This window comes from Patagioenas fasciata, chromosome 13 (assembly GCF_037038585.1).
Source record: "Patagioenas fasciata isolate bPatFas1 chromosome 13, bPatFas1.hap1, whole genome shotgun sequence".
NCBI lineage: Eukaryota > Metazoa > Chordata > Aves > Columbiformes > Columbidae > Patagioenas > Patagioenas fasciata.
The window spans coordinates 16,739,574-16,758,591 of record NC_092532.1 but is presented as its reverse complement, the minus strand read 5'-3'; the positions used below and the strand labels follow the sequence as shown (position 1 = coordinate 16,758,591).

The 19,018-nt window shown below is 39.1% G+C and overlaps 1 long non-coding RNA gene across 2 annotated transcripts in view; it reads right to left on the bottom strand.

Moving 5' to 3' along the window:
* LOC136107181 (uncharacterized) overlaps nucleotides 1-18,996 on the bottom strand; it is a 223,080-nt gene extending 204,084 nt beyond the window's left edge. Inside the window, exon 1 of one of the 2 annotated variants that reach the window (XR_010652248.2) lies at nucleotides 18,867-18,996. This is a non-coding gene — a long non-coding RNA (uncharacterized lncRNA). Of the gene's footprint in view, nucleotides 1-18,583; nucleotides 18,656-18,866 lie in introns of those variants that run through there. The other variant, XR_011741224.1, reaches the window with a different exon arrangement.
* Nucleotides 18,997-19,018: the final 22 nt, after the last annotated feature.

Below are 19,018 nucleotides of genomic sequence, written 5' to 3'. Positions count from 1 at the left end.
CTAGCTCCTTCTACTTCGACATTCAGACATATAGAGGTCCCACATAAATCCCAGACCCTTTGTTTTGCCACTTATGGTTCCCTAGAGTCATATTACAATAGCTTTGATTAAAACACAAACCAAGTGAGTAATTGCAGGCTTTTTAATTTTACGGCATCAGTTTGTCATTGTAATGGATATGTTGGAACACAAGCGTCTCTTAATGAATTAAGGAAATGCATATTTAGAAGGACTTAAAACTGCCCATGACCAGCAACCTCATACACTCACACAAAAATAAGAGAGGGAGAACAACTTTTCTTGTCAGTGATACAAACCCCCAATAAAAATGATGAAATGTATGTACTCCTGACTGCAGCTCTCAAAGTGCCCTGTGGCTTCATTGGATATCATTAAGTAGAACTCTTATGTACTTATATTTTACAGGCCCTTCCACCCGTATGTATCCATAGTGCTGAAAAAAGACAGTGAGAGGCATATTGTAGTGGAAGTGCTGGAATAACATTTTGATTGTGAAGATCTAATGAGTAGATATACTCACACTTGGACTACCCCTCTGATAAGCAGAGTAAACCCAAGTATCCTTAAGGAAACTGATCAATTTTTCCTGACGCAGACTCCAAACAAGTAGGAAATCCATTTTGACAGCTGTTACAAATAGCCAAATACAGGGTTGACTTTTTTATAATTTAAAGGGAAAAATAATCATTAGGGATTGCCACACACATTACAAAAGTAACATTGACTGGTAGAGAGCATTTCATAAAGGAGGGACTCGCCCTCTATTTCTGCTACCAGTCTTTTAAAGCAACAATAGGGAACAGCAGAACTACAATGTCACTGCTGCAGTGACGCCACTGAGTATTTCTGCATCATGGTCAATACTGCCAGCTATTGTTTTCCAAATAACATGTACCAGATTAAACTGAATTGCCAAGCAGACCACCACTTTTTCCTTCCACTTTATGCATGAAAATTACATGCACCTGTGTGCACACAGAGTGGTAAATGCAGAAATTAGTGCAAATTTTACCCCATTCAGGAAAGATATTTCTTGGCATTGGAACAGAGTTTAAAACATAAAACAACAGAAAGTTTTTCTACATATGCCAGAGCTACCAAGGCAGGAGCAGAGCTTTCTTCATGGCGCATTGCTCCCTCCCAGTGTTTCTTGGTGTATACATACAAGTCGTGAGGGTTTCTGGGTTTGGTGGTCTCTGCTTTCCAAGGCAAAGCAACTTCTCCAGCTGAAACAAGCAGGAGAGAACACCGCACTAAGCTGCTCAGTGCAGCTCTAACTATTGCCCAGACTTCCTTGGTAGTTTGCCAAGTTGCACTGCCAGAACGACTGAATTTTTTTTCCTGATTTTAGCTTAAATCCTTAGACATGACAAGCCCCTGCAATTCGTAATGATTAGAAAGTGGCAAGTATTCAGTAACTCTTCTATTCCAGCCTGAGATCACAGGCTTACTCCACACTCTGAAGATTTTAATAGCTTTTCCGCAGCATTTAAGCGCTGGACTTTTAGCACAGTGTTTTCCATTTCTGAGAGACACAGCTCTAGCTGGACGTAACCAAACAGCATGGCAGGGGCAGTGGATTTGGAAACTGGAAATACACATTTATACTCTGCATCTTCTTTCCATAGGTCTCCCCCTGCACTGACTAAGCAGACTCCAAAGTGATACAATTCTGTTACTCTCTACTGACATCCCAAACCCTTCTTTTTGGATTTGCAGCTCTTTAACAGTGTCAACACCATTCCACTGTAGCCCCAAAGATTTCCTAAAATTGCTATTTACTCAAATTGATGACTACATTGAATGAGACTCCAATTTAGCAAACACTTGTGCAGCCATTTGGTTTGAAGTACCCACATGGTCCAGTTGAGTTCGGGGAAGCAGCGCGTATGGGTGAGTGCGGGGTCAGGACTACAACTGAATGCAAAGTACATTTACTGGATACTGCCATACAATCTTTCTTAGCATTGCTTTATTTATGGTGATAGGAACATCCACACCCACACCTCTTAACACCAATTATTCTGAGCAAAACTACTCAATACAGTGTCTCTTAAAATGATCCCTCCACAAACACTTATAAGTCTTGCAAAAACATTTCAGTCCTCCAATCACTTTTATTTGGCAAACCATTTCTAATACATAAAGGAAATATAAATATACTTCAACAAATGTACCTCCCTTCATTTGCATACAGTTTTCTGCTAAAAATCAGCCCTTTTCCCAAATGCAGCACATGTTTGATAAACATAAATTGACTCTGCTTCCATTTTTTAGCAGAGGGATGTATGTTAAGAAATAAAAATGCAAGCAATTGTTCCTACTGCTTGCTATTCATTGCTCAGATACTGAAAGTCTCTTTATGAATAACATGAATTGATGTTCTTGTCAGTAACAACAATATTTACAGAATGTATGTTACATTAAAGAGGAAATTGAAAGTAAAGCTGTGATTCCACTAAAAGAGACATTGAAACATGCAGACTATCTCACCCTCGCAAAGTCTGCTCACCTTTTGCCAAGATGTTTTGCTTAGTATTCATAAACCTTTTGTATTTGATGTTGACTATTTAAATCGGTTATTATCTGTCAAAGTAGGTCTCTGCAAACATTTGTGATATCAGAAAGAAATAAACAGCAAGTTATTATAAAGCATAACAAAAACCTGGGCTTTTTCATAAGCTAGAGAAAGTTTCCGTCATTCAACTAAGGATGTTCTGTGTGGGAAACACATAAAATGTTCTAAAAGTGAAATACAAACAGTTCGTCTGATTCACTTTCCAAAGGAACTACTAGAGGCTCCATTAGCACAGCAGCTTAGTACCAAATGCTACTATTAAAATTAACATAGAGCTGATCATAGTGCAGACCACAAAGGTCCCATCAATACCAGTGAGCACAAGAAGAAGCCTCATCTGAATAAACATATCTCCACCATTTTCAACCTGGTGGAACTATGGTGCTTAACTCTTTCTCACGGTTTTGTTAAGAAAAATAGTGCATTTTCCCTAAAGTAATTCCTGAATTCATGAAAGGAGAAGAATGATGCTTTCAGCACATAGTTCTTAAGGTGGATAGAATACGATCACATTTAATTACTTACTTGGAGATCAATAAACACACTTCTAGCCCAAGTCCTTCACATCCCTGCAGCCATTGAAAATACACCCAAAACTCTCAACTCATAAAATGCAAATTACATTTCCTTTTCTCCATACACAGAAGCACAATGCACCAAAAGATACCTTCCAAAAAACAGTGAGAATTTAACTTGCTTTACATTATCCATAATATCTTTTTGACAAGTCCTTACTCATGTTCTTTGACCAAGGAAGCTGGGGGGAACACCAGAGACCTGAGAGCAGTGTATGGGGTCAGCAGCACTCTCTCCTCTCAAGGACAAACCAACCCCCTTCCCAAAGAAAGGAAGGAAGGAATCAGTCAGTCTGGGAGATCGCTGAGGAGCCTTGCACAGACTCAACACGGAGAAAAAGCAGCATAAAATAGGCCCTTTTAAACAAATATTTTGAAATTATGGACTTGCTGATACAGATTACTTAACAGAATGTACACAGGAGATTTTAACAAAATACATCTCTGGGTAACCAAATTCTTCCACCCCAAAATTCCTAAGCCAAGTAGCAGAGTACAGTAACTAAGAGAAATTAATTAGAAAACATACAAAACAATAACAAAAACACCAAAACAACAAAATAGGATACCTGCAGAAGGAGGGAAGTCGTAGCTATTATTTCACCACACTATACATCCTCCAAAAAATGCTATTTCAAAAGACTGCTGCAAATTTAAAAAATTAAAAAATCCTAACAATGCTGAATATATGCAGCAGGGTCCATGCACGAATGGAGAGATGATGCCTTTAACAGGTTTTTCTGTTATGGTTACATTCAAAGCAGACAATTATGCAAATAAAAAGGAGGAAAACTCTGTAAAGGCAAATACTTCTCTCTCACAGGAATGAAAATGAAAACAGTATTAATCATATGGCTCTTGAGAATTTGGTACTAAGCACCACTAGTGACAAAAGATTAAAACCGATAATTCAAATACATTCCAACTGTCATATAAATCCATTAATTTTCCTTTCTCTCAAATTTCACATTTCTCATTTCTTTCCTCGATGAAAATAGGAAAATGGCTTATGGGCAGGGATGGGAAGTAAAGAAAGCAAATCAAGTGGAATTGCAACAGGCAGGTAAAAAGCAAGCCATGCTTTGAGCCAAGACAGCTTCTTGAATAGATTTATGTTACTGCAGAACTGAAGTAGTGTGCCATGATTTTTGATAGATTTGCTGAGGAGTATATTCTCAAAGCCAAACAGAAAATGCACAGTTACATGGAAAATATCATAATAAATTGCCCTAATTTGTCTATAATAATGTTGTCATGCTACAAGTGCAAAAATTTATATTTTTAAGTGAAAACACACCTTTAAACACACATGCCTCAAAACTTCAGGCTTTCAGGCAGACAATTTTGAGAGCTGGCATCAGCAGGCTCGTACATTTTGTGGCAACACTTGGTAAACCTGAATCACGTGTAAGACACTTTCCCTTTTGGTTGAGAAAAAGAACATAATTTTCTTCTACCTGGACAGTGAAATGATGCACAAGCCAAATGGTAGGACACCTGCACTTAGTGCAAGGAAGAAGAGAGCAACAAGAGAAAAATCATGCTACTTTTTGTAATAAATCTGAAATGGAGAGTCAAACTGCCCTTAACTGGAGGAATAATTAAATTATCATCCAGAGGTGAAGTTTAAACCTCCTTTTGTGTGAAACTGGTGACAAACATACTTCATTAAAGTGCCACTCTTGTTCTTCCTACAGCACTTCTGAGAACGCAGTTATGCAATTCTACCTCTCTCCTCTTTAGTTCCTCAAGCAAAGTGCTCTGTCTCAAAATCAAGAGAGGTATCTATACCTATTCTGTCTCGCCATCAGCCCTGCCAACACACTTGGACATCAGTAGCTTTCATTCTGCAAGCCGAATCTGGCCCTTGTTCACATCTTGTATTCCAATGGTGCTCTCATTACTGCTCCAATAGCTCATCCCTTTCACTGCATCCATATAGATATAATACATGTGACTGAACCTATTATCTTCTTCATATGCTGCTTTTCAAATTATACCATAAATTGGGACAGTGTTTCTTCTTTGCCTGTTTATATGGCCGTCTGCTTGCTGCTTGCTGGCCCTTACATTTCAATAAACTACTTTTCAAACAGAAGTGGTACAACAGCCTTTCTCAAAACTGGAGTGAAATCCCCAGTGACAGGAAATCCGTACAGTGACATGTTTGGAAAAGAGGTTTTCCAGGGCTTTTTGCACAGCCCCAGTGCAAACTGGACATTGTCCAAGAGCAGTTCTCGCAACACAAATACTAATTTAGCAATGTGTTTCTGTTTTAGCAAACCCAATATCTGCTTTATAAAAATACGACTCCCTTCCTACCAAGCTGCTGACTAACATATTCTGCTTCTTGTCACTGAAACTTAGTATCATGCTGTGTTTTCACGTTGAGATGAAAATTGGAAAATAGATACACAGGTTTATCCTGTCATCGTGACAATCTGGTTTTTTCCTTGTGATATTTTAATTCACTTTCCATACTTTCAACATTAACAACTTCTGACAAACTTTTCTTCTCCCATGAAGATAACATCCTCATAAATGACCTTACACTATTTCTAAGGCTTAGAACATGAATTTATTTCCTTTTATCACTTTGTACTAAAAAGAAAGAAAATGAACCATTATTAAATAGGGCTTTCCTCCCCTCCTTTTTAATTCTCCTTAGGAATAACAGTTTCTTTTCCTTTCATCTTTTCAGTCTGAACTACAGGTACAGTCCTATTATATCACTTGCTGATGTCTTTAAGCATAATATTTCAACTCAAATGCATTCCTTAAATCAAAGAAAATGAATTAAATTAGTATCTGCAGGCAGAATGAATTACATAACATGTACAATGCAAGGCTTACACATTTTCCTCCATGCAAAAACATAAATATTCTGTGCCAGACAATCAAATAAACAATTTTATCCCAACAAAATGCAATGTATATATTTTCAATTTTTTTCTTATTAAAAAATAAGATTTTTTTGAATGACAGTATTCCAAGAGAAAAGGTAATAATCTATTTTCCCACAGAGAAAAGGAAGGCAGAGGATTCTCGTTTATATTTTAAAGAATTATACCACTTACAAAAAATACTGGTTTTCTAGGACTGAAAAGTGAATTTCTTTCTTCACCCACAGAAGAAAACAAAATCAACTGTGGAAAAAGCGATCCACGTTGTTTGATACACACATATTTCTGCTGCCAGTGTGGTATTTTTAGGAGCAAGACGTTTTGTACGCAGCCTGGTCTCTGCTTGAAAGATGAGTAAGGATGTGAATTTCTGAGAAACACAGTTATCCACAAGAAGCAAGGCTAGACACACGTACATATTTAAAATGAGACACTGAATATTCAGTAACATTGTCATCTGGGATTATTATAGATAAAACTGGGATTTGCATCAGTTCTTCTCGTTAAGTGTTTGGGATCACCTCCAACACTCGTGCTTATAGATGCTGAACTATGTGTTATAAACCTTACTCAGCTGACCCATAGAAAAAAAGTATCTTCATTAAGAATAGAAGTCAAACAGCATTATAAATTCCTTAGATAAATAAATTGTGAAAATGGGCTTTTTGACAACTGCTGTTTCCACAGCATCAATGTGTGTGATAGCCATAAATCCAACAAGAATTAACTATTTTAGGAAGTAATAAAGTTGCATTACAGACACGAATGGCACGTGCTCACTAGGTCTAACTCAGGCAGTAGACCCAAGGGATACTCCACTGTCCGCTCTCCCTCTAAATTATCTAAAGGGAAAGGGCTTTTGCATCTCCCAGAAATCATTTTTCCTTTGAAAGATAAGGAAAGATAGGGAATACAGAACAAAAACAAGAAAAGCTTTTGGACTTGTTTTCCTTTGCTCCTTTCTGCCGAAAGTCTAATTATCTCATTTAGCCCCAACCTGAAAGGACCTCACGGTTTTTCATGTGCTAACAAAGCACATTCCAAAATGGGGCACGGAAGCAAAGCAATTTGCTCAAGCTGCCCGCAAAGCCCACGGGTTTCCCAAACTCCAGCTGAACGCCAGAACAACCATCCCCTGGCTTTGCAATCACTAAGAATCCAGGGCCTTTTTCAAATGTTCATTCTAAGTTCCATTTTAGCACAGCTAATGCTGCCTGCAAGAGAACTCTTCTGATATGAGAGTGTGGGGATCTTGTGCTGGCAAATTCAGCTGACGAGAGCTCTCCAGTGCCCGCTGGTAACTCGTCTGTGGCAGCCAGGGTCCCTGCTGGGGACCAATGCACACTTGTCGCCCTGCTGCGGTGACAGGAATCTGAAAATACATCCTGGCCAAAATGAAATCAATGGCAAACACCTGCTCACTGGCAGATTAAACCTCACACCTGGAAGATGTTCCTCTTGAACAGAAGAAAGACAGTGTTTGTAGCAAGGTATTTTTTTAGATTTTGGTGGTAGTGTGGAAGCATCTACTAATTTCAGATGATGTCACTTAGAGAAAATGAGTGATCACACTTTTTTCCCTTGGATTTGAAACAGACTAAAGAAAAATTACTTCCTCTTATTTTTTAATTAGAATTGCCTGCCCCTCACCAGGTGGAAGGACACTGCCTGCAGGAGGTTTTTTATTGGCTAAAAACTTGGTTTATATAATCAGCATGGTAATTAGCGAGCTCTTTGCTATTAAAAGGAACTAATTACTGCTATATTTTGCCAATTGATCCATGCCCATGAAGCAATTTAAAAATGTAAATAGCATTCTGTGAACCACTTAAAATCTACAATATCAACACCAAGAAAATGTAGCTGGAAGTTGTCTTTGACTAAACTCCAATCTATAATTCTCCAGCAGTTGAATCAAATCTGTGTGGAACTGGAAAATGAAAATTATTACCTTGAGTCATATATTGTTCTCCACTACTTGTCAAATTTCCTTTGCAAGGGATGGGGCAATGTTAGAGCAAGTAAATACTCATCTTAGATTCTGTGACACTTTCACAGGTGATCTTGCAATCAGACAAAGCCACAAAGTTCCTACACAGGTAGCTGCAGAGCCATTGGATTTCCCCAGGTGACTCCACAACTTGCAGCAATGCTGCTCTTTACCCTGAGGGCTTCTGGGAGGTTTGTCCTGTGCATGAAGTCCTACTGGTCACCCCATGAAAGAGCCTTCTGAGAAGCAGTTTGAAAAGAAAATCACCTTTGCTCAAAATTAATGATTAGCATGAATCTGAAACTGTTATAGAATGAGTTACTTACAACTTTGTACTCTCTGCCAAGTTTTCTCATGCTTCAAAAAGAACTAATAAATTATCCAACAATTTCTGATATTGAAATGCAAGGAGGAGGGAGAAGAATGACGGGGGAGATGACAAGAGGGTGGACACGTGTCAACTGTTCAAAGAATTTCCCTTATTCAGGGAAATCTCAAGTGGAATCTTGCCTCCAATGAAGTCAACACACAACTCAATGAGCTCAACAGTGCCAGTAGTTCAGCCTTGCCCTGCTGTCTTGCACTCCATCCTCTAGTGCTCCATGAGCAGTCTGGTCCTTTCTCCCTGACCTGCTCAGGTGTCACTTCATTTCCAAGACAGCTGCGGCTCTGGGGCTGAACCCATTCTTTTAGATATTAAAAAAATTGTTCTCCCATCAGCACAGCAATCCAAAACGGTATTTATAGGCTCCACTACAGTGCCAAATCATTTTACAAACTGAAAGGACATCACTAGTAACTGAAATGGATGCTTTTTTTGACAGAGATCATAAGTAACTATGGCTGGCCCAATTCATTTGCTATTAAAGTAAAAAGCAGACTTCAGTGAGAGCTGGGTCAGGCTCTAAAATCCTGCAGCATGGTCACACAGTGCCTGCAACAGGAAGGGAATATGGATTTCAGCTCAGACTTTCATAAGAATCAAGGTAGGTCACAGTCCTGGAGGGCATGAGGACAACCATATCCCTGTTCACATACTCCTGTGTAAATTTGATGGGCACTTCATGTGGACAAGTGATTTCCACCATTTATTCAGATAATTTTCATTCTGTGGTCCCAAAGCCACACTCTTCTGCCAGCATTAATACCAACGTGCTATTTCAGAGCAATTTCTTTAAGATCATGAATTTCAACAGTTAAATGTATATTTCCCTACTCTGTTCCTTCTTATTTCCATTTTTTGAAAAGGATTATGCTATTTTGGCCTTTGCTCTTGTGTTTTTTTTAGTCATTAAATATTTTTAGGCTCTTAATTCCTTCCACAAAAACGAATGCTTATACATTAATTTTACTTTAAGAAATTTATTTTCACTTCCAAGCTGCAGAAACAGCTCTTACTGAGTATTATTTTTATCTTTCTTGGAGATGGGTGATTTATTTTTAATTGCTTCTTTAGGTCAGGATGCTGCTTACCAGTATGCCTGCATTTACTGTGTTCATTAATTTAAGCTTTTTTAAAAAGTAATACGTCAAATCCCTTTTTTCTCCTGGAAAGCAAAGTCACGGTGGAGAGAGAGATATCCATTATTAATCAGCATTAACCAAAAGTAATGAAAAACACAAGAAGGATCTTGAAGACTTGAGTGCTCTTGAGTGAATGACTTTATACCAGGTTATACTTTTCCAGGAGAATCTCTCCTAGGAAATTAAAGCACAGGGAGATGGAGGTCTAAGTCCTCAGAGCTATTGAGGTCCTTCATTTTTATTTCAAGGCAAAAAAAGAAAACACTTAAAAAAAAAAAAAGGAAAGAAAAGAAAAAGAAAAGAACAATCTTCAAGGTTACACAAAGATGTACATGAAAAGAAAGACCACGGCCAGCTCTTCCAAATATTAAACTCAATCTAATCCAAATCCAGCTATCCACTCCTTCAAAGCTAACAAATTTCAATGAGGCTTATGTTGCTGTTAAAGAAACAAAATGCATCACCCTGTTCACACTTTTTAAAGTTTTTCTGCTTATAGTGTCCCCAGAGTCGAATTCTAAAAGTACAAAGGAGCATTTTAGAATCCCCAGCTTTTTCTGTAACCAGTATCCTTGCACATGCTTCCTGTGCCCAGCAAAGTATTGGCTAAAGTGAGCCTAGACAGAATATAACATGGCTTTTTTGCTCCAAAGTTCTATTTATTTCAAATGTAGATAAGGAATAAATTATTGCTAGTCCTGCTACACTATGTTCATGCTATTCTTGGTGCTAAAGAAGGTACTGCTATTTCTTTAAGATTTTATTTGGGGGGCATAAAGGTGCCCCCATAAGCTAATGATGGCAATGGGACCTATTCATTTAGGATGACTGGAACTGATAACTCTAACTGTACACTGCTTTCATTCTGGACTGTGAGCTGCCTGCCAACATTTTGCCTGCTCCTTTGGCACCTCTTTATTCTCTTCGTTTTTAGGACAGGTGGTAATATATTCCTTTGGAAACATGACACACCTTGGACCATCTACTTTGTGAGAGACCCTTGCAACTGTAGCAGTTCCTCTCCTTACTCTACATATAACTCATGAAAAATGGGCTCATGATCAGTTACTAACATTTTTCTTATATTGTGTTATCCATTTGCTAGAGCAAGACAGCTTCCAAGTGCATCAGTCGTGTTTTAAGAAAGCCAGCAACTCTTTGCAGGAAAAGGCCATAATATAGAATGAGTGACATTGCTCAGTGAAGGGTACTTTGGAAACTAGACCCTTTTATAAAGTACAACTTCTTGACTTGAGCACACAAGTGAAAATTTCATATTTCTTTTGTCCTCAGAAAGTACTTGTCTGCATCACAATGCCATGACACAAATGTCACTGTTCAGTTTAACTGCAGTAATTAAACCCATTTCTAAAGAAGGAAAGATGAAAGACTGTAGCAGTAAGAAAACTAACTTGAATGGATTCTAGTTAGTACAATTAGTATTTAATGCTAATAATTCGTACCTCTGTAAGACATGCATAGTTACCACCAACAATAATGCAGGCTCCAACAGCAAGAGATAAAATTATAAGCACACATGTAGATAAACACTCAAAACTTCACCCTTTTTCACCTCCCTTCACAGACAACCCCACATCGACATTATTAAACTGATTTATATCCCTGGCTAGAGAAAAGCAAAAACATTTCTCCACTTTTCCATTTCCTTGAAATGAGCTTTCAGTCATTATCTATATTTTTATTCATGTTAACATCCTTTGCTAAATTCATAAGGCAATGAGTTTCAATAACTGAGATCAGTGTATTTGCTCTTGATTGCTCTGTTCATTTCAGATTAGTTGTCTGTTTAACTGAAAAGCATTCCAGAGACTATCACCTGAATCCCTGAGACTACCTGCAGAGACCCACTCGCTGAATTGTTCTGAAAGTTGAGTTTGCAAATCGAGAAAAATATTTGCATGTTCAGTGACACAGGAGGTACTTTCTACTCACATGGGCTGTGTATAATAAAACTGGTATTTCTTGCATCTACTGAAAAACTCATACGTCCTCATATCCCACTGACCTATTTAACAGACACATTGCACAGTTACACTTTGATCACCTGCCACATATCTGGATCTTCTTCCTTCTCGTGTCACTTCCTATGACAGAATTGTAATTTGTGGTAGAAACATTTGACAGGACTCTCTACATGACCTTTGATAACCGTCTACTTTGCACCACTAAGTTTCATCCTAACTTCTAAAGTTTTCTAATTCTTTCCATATTATATTCTGATTTTCCCCAAATAGAGAATGCTTCATAAGTTTGCCTCAGCAGATTTTATTAGTATATACCTCTTTCTTGCACCAAGGATCACTACAAATATGAAAATATGAAATATAACCACTCTGAAAACTTGGGAGAACTCCACTGGGGACCATTAGGAACAGTCTCAGTAGCATGATTATTCTCCTAACTATGCATAAAAAGACAGGAAAAGGCTCTTGTTAATCATTTCTACATAGGACAGAAAATAAAGTCACCCAATATAAAAAATGACAAGCAGAAAATAATTTAAAAAATCTTTTGCATCATAGGCAGGTTTCCACAAGCTACTATTGAAGCAAGTGCTTAGTAATAGTCACAAGAACATTTAGATGATTAAGCCTACAGTGAGCTCAATTCAGGTACACGTTACACATGTACTGTTCCCAATTCCCCGGGGCACACAGAGATCAATACCACAGTCTGAGGCCAGAGACAGGTTTTTTTTCCCTCAGCACTGTGTTTTTAAACTGGATGCTCCTTACAGTAACACAGATATGCTACAATCCAGCTGAAACCATGGGAGATACTTAGCTGTAAACCAGTTACAATTTATTTTAGCGTCAACTCCTACAATTCAACTAAGGCATTCAGATGAGAAAAGGCCACAGGTGAAGTCTCTACACACGTAAGGGGCAGGAAAGGCAAAAAGTCACGACATGTGGACAATTCCACTGCACTAGCTCTCAATGGTGTGGCTCTTCATTGCTCACAGCTCCAAGCATTACAAAAAGCTCTTACTCTGCCATTATCTGCTTCATGGTTGTTTTCAGCTGGTTAGAAGCCAAGGTCCAGCAACCCTGCACCAGGGAAAAGCTTACAGGAGAGCCTAATGGTGACCAAGGTCTTTACTATACACCATGAAATTGAGAACAAGTTATTTCCTTTGTCATCCTTTTTATGTTGTCCTTCTTATTCTGCCACTTCACCCAAGACAGCCTTCATAGTGACACATGTAGGAGGTGCGATTTTTGGCCGTGCATCAAGCAGCATGCTTAGCTCTGGTGATACCACTTCCCTTCCCTCTTCTGCTTTTCCAAGTCCTAAAAAGGTCTCTATGCTGAATAATCAGTATTTGAAGAAACTCTAAAACCGTATAAATGCTCTATTTTCGTAAAATTTATGCTTAACTGTGCAACTGTGAGCGATTTGTTAGCAATGTCACAGCAGTGAGTTGTTCCAGCACGTATAGCTAAAGCTTGAAGTAACACCCAAGTTTTGACCAATAGAAACCATGGCAGCACCATTCCACAGAGTGGAGAAGAGATGGTCACTCCAAACCTCTTTCTGTGTAGACCAGCGGGGAGAATTTCTCTCTCCACCCCACATAAACATCACCAACTAGATGTGAGAGACAAAATGAAGTCCTTCAGATGGATTAATTGTAATAAATACGTAAGTAAAGCAAAGGAAGTTTGGATTGACTTTTGTAAAGCTTTTCAGTTTTTAGCCAAAGGTGGTCACAAAGTTGAAAATAGTTGGGCTTTGTTTCCATCTGCAGGTATCACAAAAAGAAAAGACTACGTAGTAGAGGAGGCCAGCAGTCAAACGCATGCCCTTCAAGAGGTACAAGCGTCTGGGATTTTTCAGGAAAAGTGAAGAGGGAAAGCAAGAGAAAGGGAGAGAATATCTTCCCTCGAACCGATGCTGGTACAAGCTGTCCTTGATGATGCTCCAGGCAACTTCATTTGGCCTTTGGTTGTGGCCTTGCTGAGCAGCCTTTGATGTTGCCCCATGCAATTACCATCTCGCCTTTGGCTTCTGCTTGGTTGGACACTTTTTGTTGCCATTTCTGATTTATGTGATCAGATCTTATCAGTTTCACATAAATAAGACTCTCTTTGTCCATCTGGACAATTATGTAAATCTTTGACGTAATCTCAAGCTTGGTCTTTTTATTTTTATTTAATTCACTTCAGTGGGTTTATTTTCTTTCCCCTCCACAATAAACTCAGAAAATCCCATTCTTCCTGCCTGGTGGAATGCCTCAGCTGCTTTGATTTTTCCGGTTTTTGGGGGCAGGGAGGAGAAATGTGCTTTCTTTGTATTTATCTCGTTTTATACTCAAAACATTGAGGGCACGTCTGCCAGAGCCAGATATTCCATGCCCTTCTACTCAGGGCAATATATCTTTGCCTTATCAAGCAGGAAGATAAAAGATTTCTAATAAAATGGCTGCTAAAGCTGAGATCTCCTGCCTATTACTCCTGCATTAATAGAGTACTAAAAGCTGCCATCAGATTTCTACTTTGTTCATTGTACTTATTTCTTCCTTGACTGGAAAAAGCTGAATTTAGATCAAGACTGCAGCAGAGAGGTGTTATCATTTCAACTATTTTGGGGAGTGGGGGAGGAATGTTTGACCAACCAAATGTTAGTAAATTTTTCACAAATTTTTACTAGAAATATTTAACCCTCACTTTTCATATACATTCCTTTTGATCACATCTTGTGACTTCTCAAAGTGACAGGTCAGCTCCAAAGAACAACATCAGCTACATTTCAAAAAGTCTCTACAATTTCAGCTTTAAACAAACAGTATTGCATACACGAATCTACCTTCGAATTTATTTAGCAGCTTTCCTAGTACCACAAAACAGAAATCACTGTAATGAATGTTAATCCTGCAAAGGAACTACCTATAGATACTTGGAGCCACTCTAGCAGGAGGGTGCTCTTATCTAAATAGTCAATGAACTGGAGGGTCTCCTCCCAGGTCTACAGGCTGTAGAGCCCAACAGGCTGCACAACATTAAAGATACATCCCTTATTTTGGAAAGTTTACACAGGAAAATTAAAACGTAGCTATACAAAAAAAAAAGACTACCATTATATTAAAAGTATGAAGTACTCTTGTAAGAAACCACTTTTAAATGAAAGGCTGTATAGTGGAAAGAAAGTAGGAAACACAAACTTAGTAGCACTGACTTTTCAGAGCATAAAAATAACACAAGATGGCAACGAACTCAAAGAAAGATAACTTTCTGGTAAGACCAAATTGCCTGGGGTGACCAACATCTTAGCAAAAAGCCAGCCAAGTTCTGCAGTTAATATCTGAAGAAAGCATAAACACAACAATAAAATATTATGTAAAGGCACTGAAGCAGCACTGCACGTGCCCAAAAGCATTATAACAATATGCTGCAACTATTTTGTAATACTGCAGACCTGACATCTTAGCATTTGTATTAACACAAACCAACTTTTAACTTCCTTTAAAATGTGGGGGACATTAAGCAGTATAAATTTTCATGAGGCTAACACTCTTGTGACTGCAGAAAAGCAATTGTAGAGATCTGTTTAGATGGTTTACACAATACTATATTGGCATTTAATTTTCAGATGTGGCTGGAAAACACTTGCTCAGTGTCAATACTCGGGAACATAAGCCTAACAGCAGTTCTTAAAGAAACACCTACACACTAGAATATGTTTAGTCATTTTAAAATTAAAATTGCTCTTTTTTAAGACTCTAATAACAGAAAGAGGTGCCTTTTTTCTGGAATATTTCCATCTTTTAACCATCATCTGACCACAGATGGGCCGCGCCCCATCCCAAACAGCTGAGCTGAGATAGCAAATTCAAACCTTACACCACTGTCAAAACTCAGAACCCGTAAACCCCCAAAACAAGAACAAATAATCACCAAACCCCACAACTGGTAACAAACCCTTCTACAAGCATTAGCTCAGATCCTCAGTCTCATGGTGAAACACCAAATACCTACAGCAGACTATTATCTGATGCCCTTAGTAGAACCGTCTGTTGCCCCATTAGACATTGTTTGGTTCTTTTGGATCTTTACCACGACCATGATAATTTTGTAATCTATCAGAGAACAGAAAATAAGATCACATTTCTACAGCTCTTAAATGAAACAATGTTTGTAAAACTTGTGCTGTTGAAATGGCAGCCAGGTGGGTCTTCCTAGTTTCCTCTCCTCCTGCTTGAATATTGTTTATTGCCACCTATACATGGATTCACAGCCCTAACAGCTTCTACAAATTACCTTTTCTCTAGAACATTATTATGGCATAATTACTACATCACTACTAACTACAGTTACCAACAGTACAGTGTGCTGAGTTGGGTAAATCATTATCTACCCAGGCTGAGATGTAACAAATTTGCTGGGAAAAAATAAATTATAGATCAATACTACTGGAGCTAGAATGATCCATCCCGCTTAATTAGAACTATCATATCTCAGTACACTTCAGACAACAGTTTTAAAGATTCAGTGAATTACTTACATGAAAAAGTCAAACCCTTAAATAAGCCTTAGTAAGGCCAGTCCCTCACCTATAACTCTACAGGTTTTTTTAATGCACAATAATAATTTAATAGAAATGCCATTAGTTACAGCTGAATTTCAAAACCATAACTCCTTATAGAACCAGTATGAAACACTAAAGCTTCACAGCCTTACATAAGTTGACTGGGCTGATGAGCTGAGAACTTGTAGATTTCTAGATAGTTTAGCTCAAATACCTTCACAACATATCTCTGTGTTAAGTTTATCCTGCATTTTAGGAAAATTCTAGAAGACTGAAACAGTTAAGAGACTTGACTGGAGCAGGCACACACCTACTAGTGTATCTACCTAATATCAAACTAAATCTTAGCATTGGAAGCTGTGAGAAGTCAAGCATGAGACTGTTGCTATAAAGTAAAAAATATTTGGGAGAAAAAACCAAACAAACCCCAACCAAAACAACCCACAGATATTTACTTTTTCACCCTAGTTTTAGTGGAAAAATAGATCTTTCCTTCAGTCCAGGATTCATTTATGTGATGTATCTGTTGTCCTCCTATCCTTGCAATTAACCTAAACAAGTTTTGGGTGAGAACGTCACCCCATATTGAGAGAACCAGAACCCTGCCCAGAGGAAGGACTTTGTTGGTGCTTCCAACAAGAGTCCAAGACACCCCTCATCTCCCAGCGCTGCTGCCTGGCCAGCAGCCGGTCTGTAGTTCAAGGCTGGAGCTCTGTGGGGGCAGCCAACAGCCTCCCTGCTGCAAAGGGAGGAAACACAACTACAGCTTTGCACCGTCTTGTGTCTTCAAGTGCCGCCCTTCCCCAGTGTCAATGGCCTGTATCTGCCAAGATTCATTTTATGAACTGAACTACCACCTCCAGAAGAGCCCCTGGGAGTGGGTTTGGCTTTAACTTGCCTGGAGGATGCCATTTGCTGCGTGCTGCATGGGGGAAGGAGCTGACAGTAGCATAGTTTTCTGTCAGACTGTTTTTAAGTGCAGTCAAAAGGGTAGAATCACAGAAATTACCTAGTTAAACAAACCATACATACAAATGAATAAATATTTCTGTCTTGCATGCTGCTGGCATATCATCTTAGAAGAAGTAATTTTTAAAACAAAAAAGTATTTTTATTTTCCTTTGATAAGCTCCACAGAGTAACACCATCAACCATTTCAGGACTATCCTGGCAGGTCAAGCCAAATCTATTGCTGTCTATCAGACCAGATACACAATATTCTTAACAGAATATTTAAATCTACCAAAATATTTTCTTCAGTATTAATATTTTCAAGAAGTGTGCATCATCAGCTAAAAAAAAAAAAAAAATTCCTAGGAACAGAGCTTTTCATTTAATTTTTGCTCCTCAAAAATACAGCAGAAACTTTTGAAACATAATCCATTCTATTGTCAGGAAAGCAACTTTGCACATTCTTCCTGTTTAAGGTATGTGGGAGAGGGTGGGGTTTTTTTATGCTGACTGCGCAGATCTAGAGGTACAACAGCAGCAAGCTTCCCACACTGTTCACATGGCTGAATGAAACTGATCTGAGCAAAGATAAAAGTTGGACTCAAATATTTGCATCTCAGCCCATGTTTGTGATTGAAAATAGAAGAAATATATTTTTGGCAATAATTACAGCTGCTGTGTTCCTTCACCCTGCTAATCACTGATTATGAGTTTCTGGGGAACTATTTAACTTCCCCAGCAGTTTGAGCTCCAGACTGAACGTGCTCATGAGCAACAAAAACACTGAAGCTGTGGCAGCTGAAGGGTGCCCACAGAAACATGGTTATTAACGTAAGTGTATTGTAAAACATGCTTTGCATTTCTCAAACTTGATGCAAAATCTATCACTCGCCAATTTTCTATGACAAGCTGAAAAAAATGAGATAATGCCAAGAAGAAAATCACCAACCAAAGCACTTCATGTGAACAGGTCTCTTCAGAGTACCAAACCCTGAACTAGCTCTGGAGATGACACCACTAACAAAACTGCTACAAACCTCCCCAGCCAGTCCCAGCCCCAGCAGGAAAGAGGCACAGTGGGATAAGCCACATCACTACTCCTAAGTTACTCTAACTGTACTGAAGAGGAAGTCAATGATTTGGACCCAGGAAACCTTAGAGGGAGCCTGAGATGAAACTTACACCTGAGATAAGTGAGCAGGGAGACTTTCACACAGTAGCTTCTAAAAAGAAAGCAATTGTCATGAATTTGGGCTACTCTAGAACAGAATTTGTTTGCTGATAACACCCGAAACTCAGCAAAGATCAAGACCCTTTTGTGCTTGACACTGTACACAGTTGCTCAAAGTCTTCTTCATGCTCAAGATCTACACACCAAAGTATGTTAATGTAACCAGGCTTTTGGAAAAGGAAAACGGTACCTTCAGATTAAAGCAAATGCTTGGGAGATGATAGGTTAAGAACGAGGTAAAGAATTAAAATCAGTTCTTACCGTTCCCGACTAAGGGACAGACAGCACTGTCCTGGCGAGGGAACGTGTCTGTGTCCTGCTCACCCCTCAGCCTCACAGGGCTCGTCACAATCCGTGACACCTATGGCGTCACCAACCCGCCGCACTCCCCCCTTCCCACCAGCTCCCCCAGATCCAACCTGACGTTAAACCACGACTTCACAATCCCACCCGGTGTCAATCCCACCTTGTGTCACTTCCAACCCCCGAGTCCCCTCGCCGTCACCACCCGACCCGTCCCGCAGCACAAAGCTCCATTAAGCACTTTATTAAGTGGTTCCCGGGCGCTCTCCCTCCCCCGCCGGGCAGCGGCGGTCATGGCAGGACCGAGACGTTTCAGTAACGGGAGCCGGACCCGACGGCCGCTCCCCCTCAGAGCTGCGACAGCGGCGCCTGCGTCGTGACGTGTAACACCGT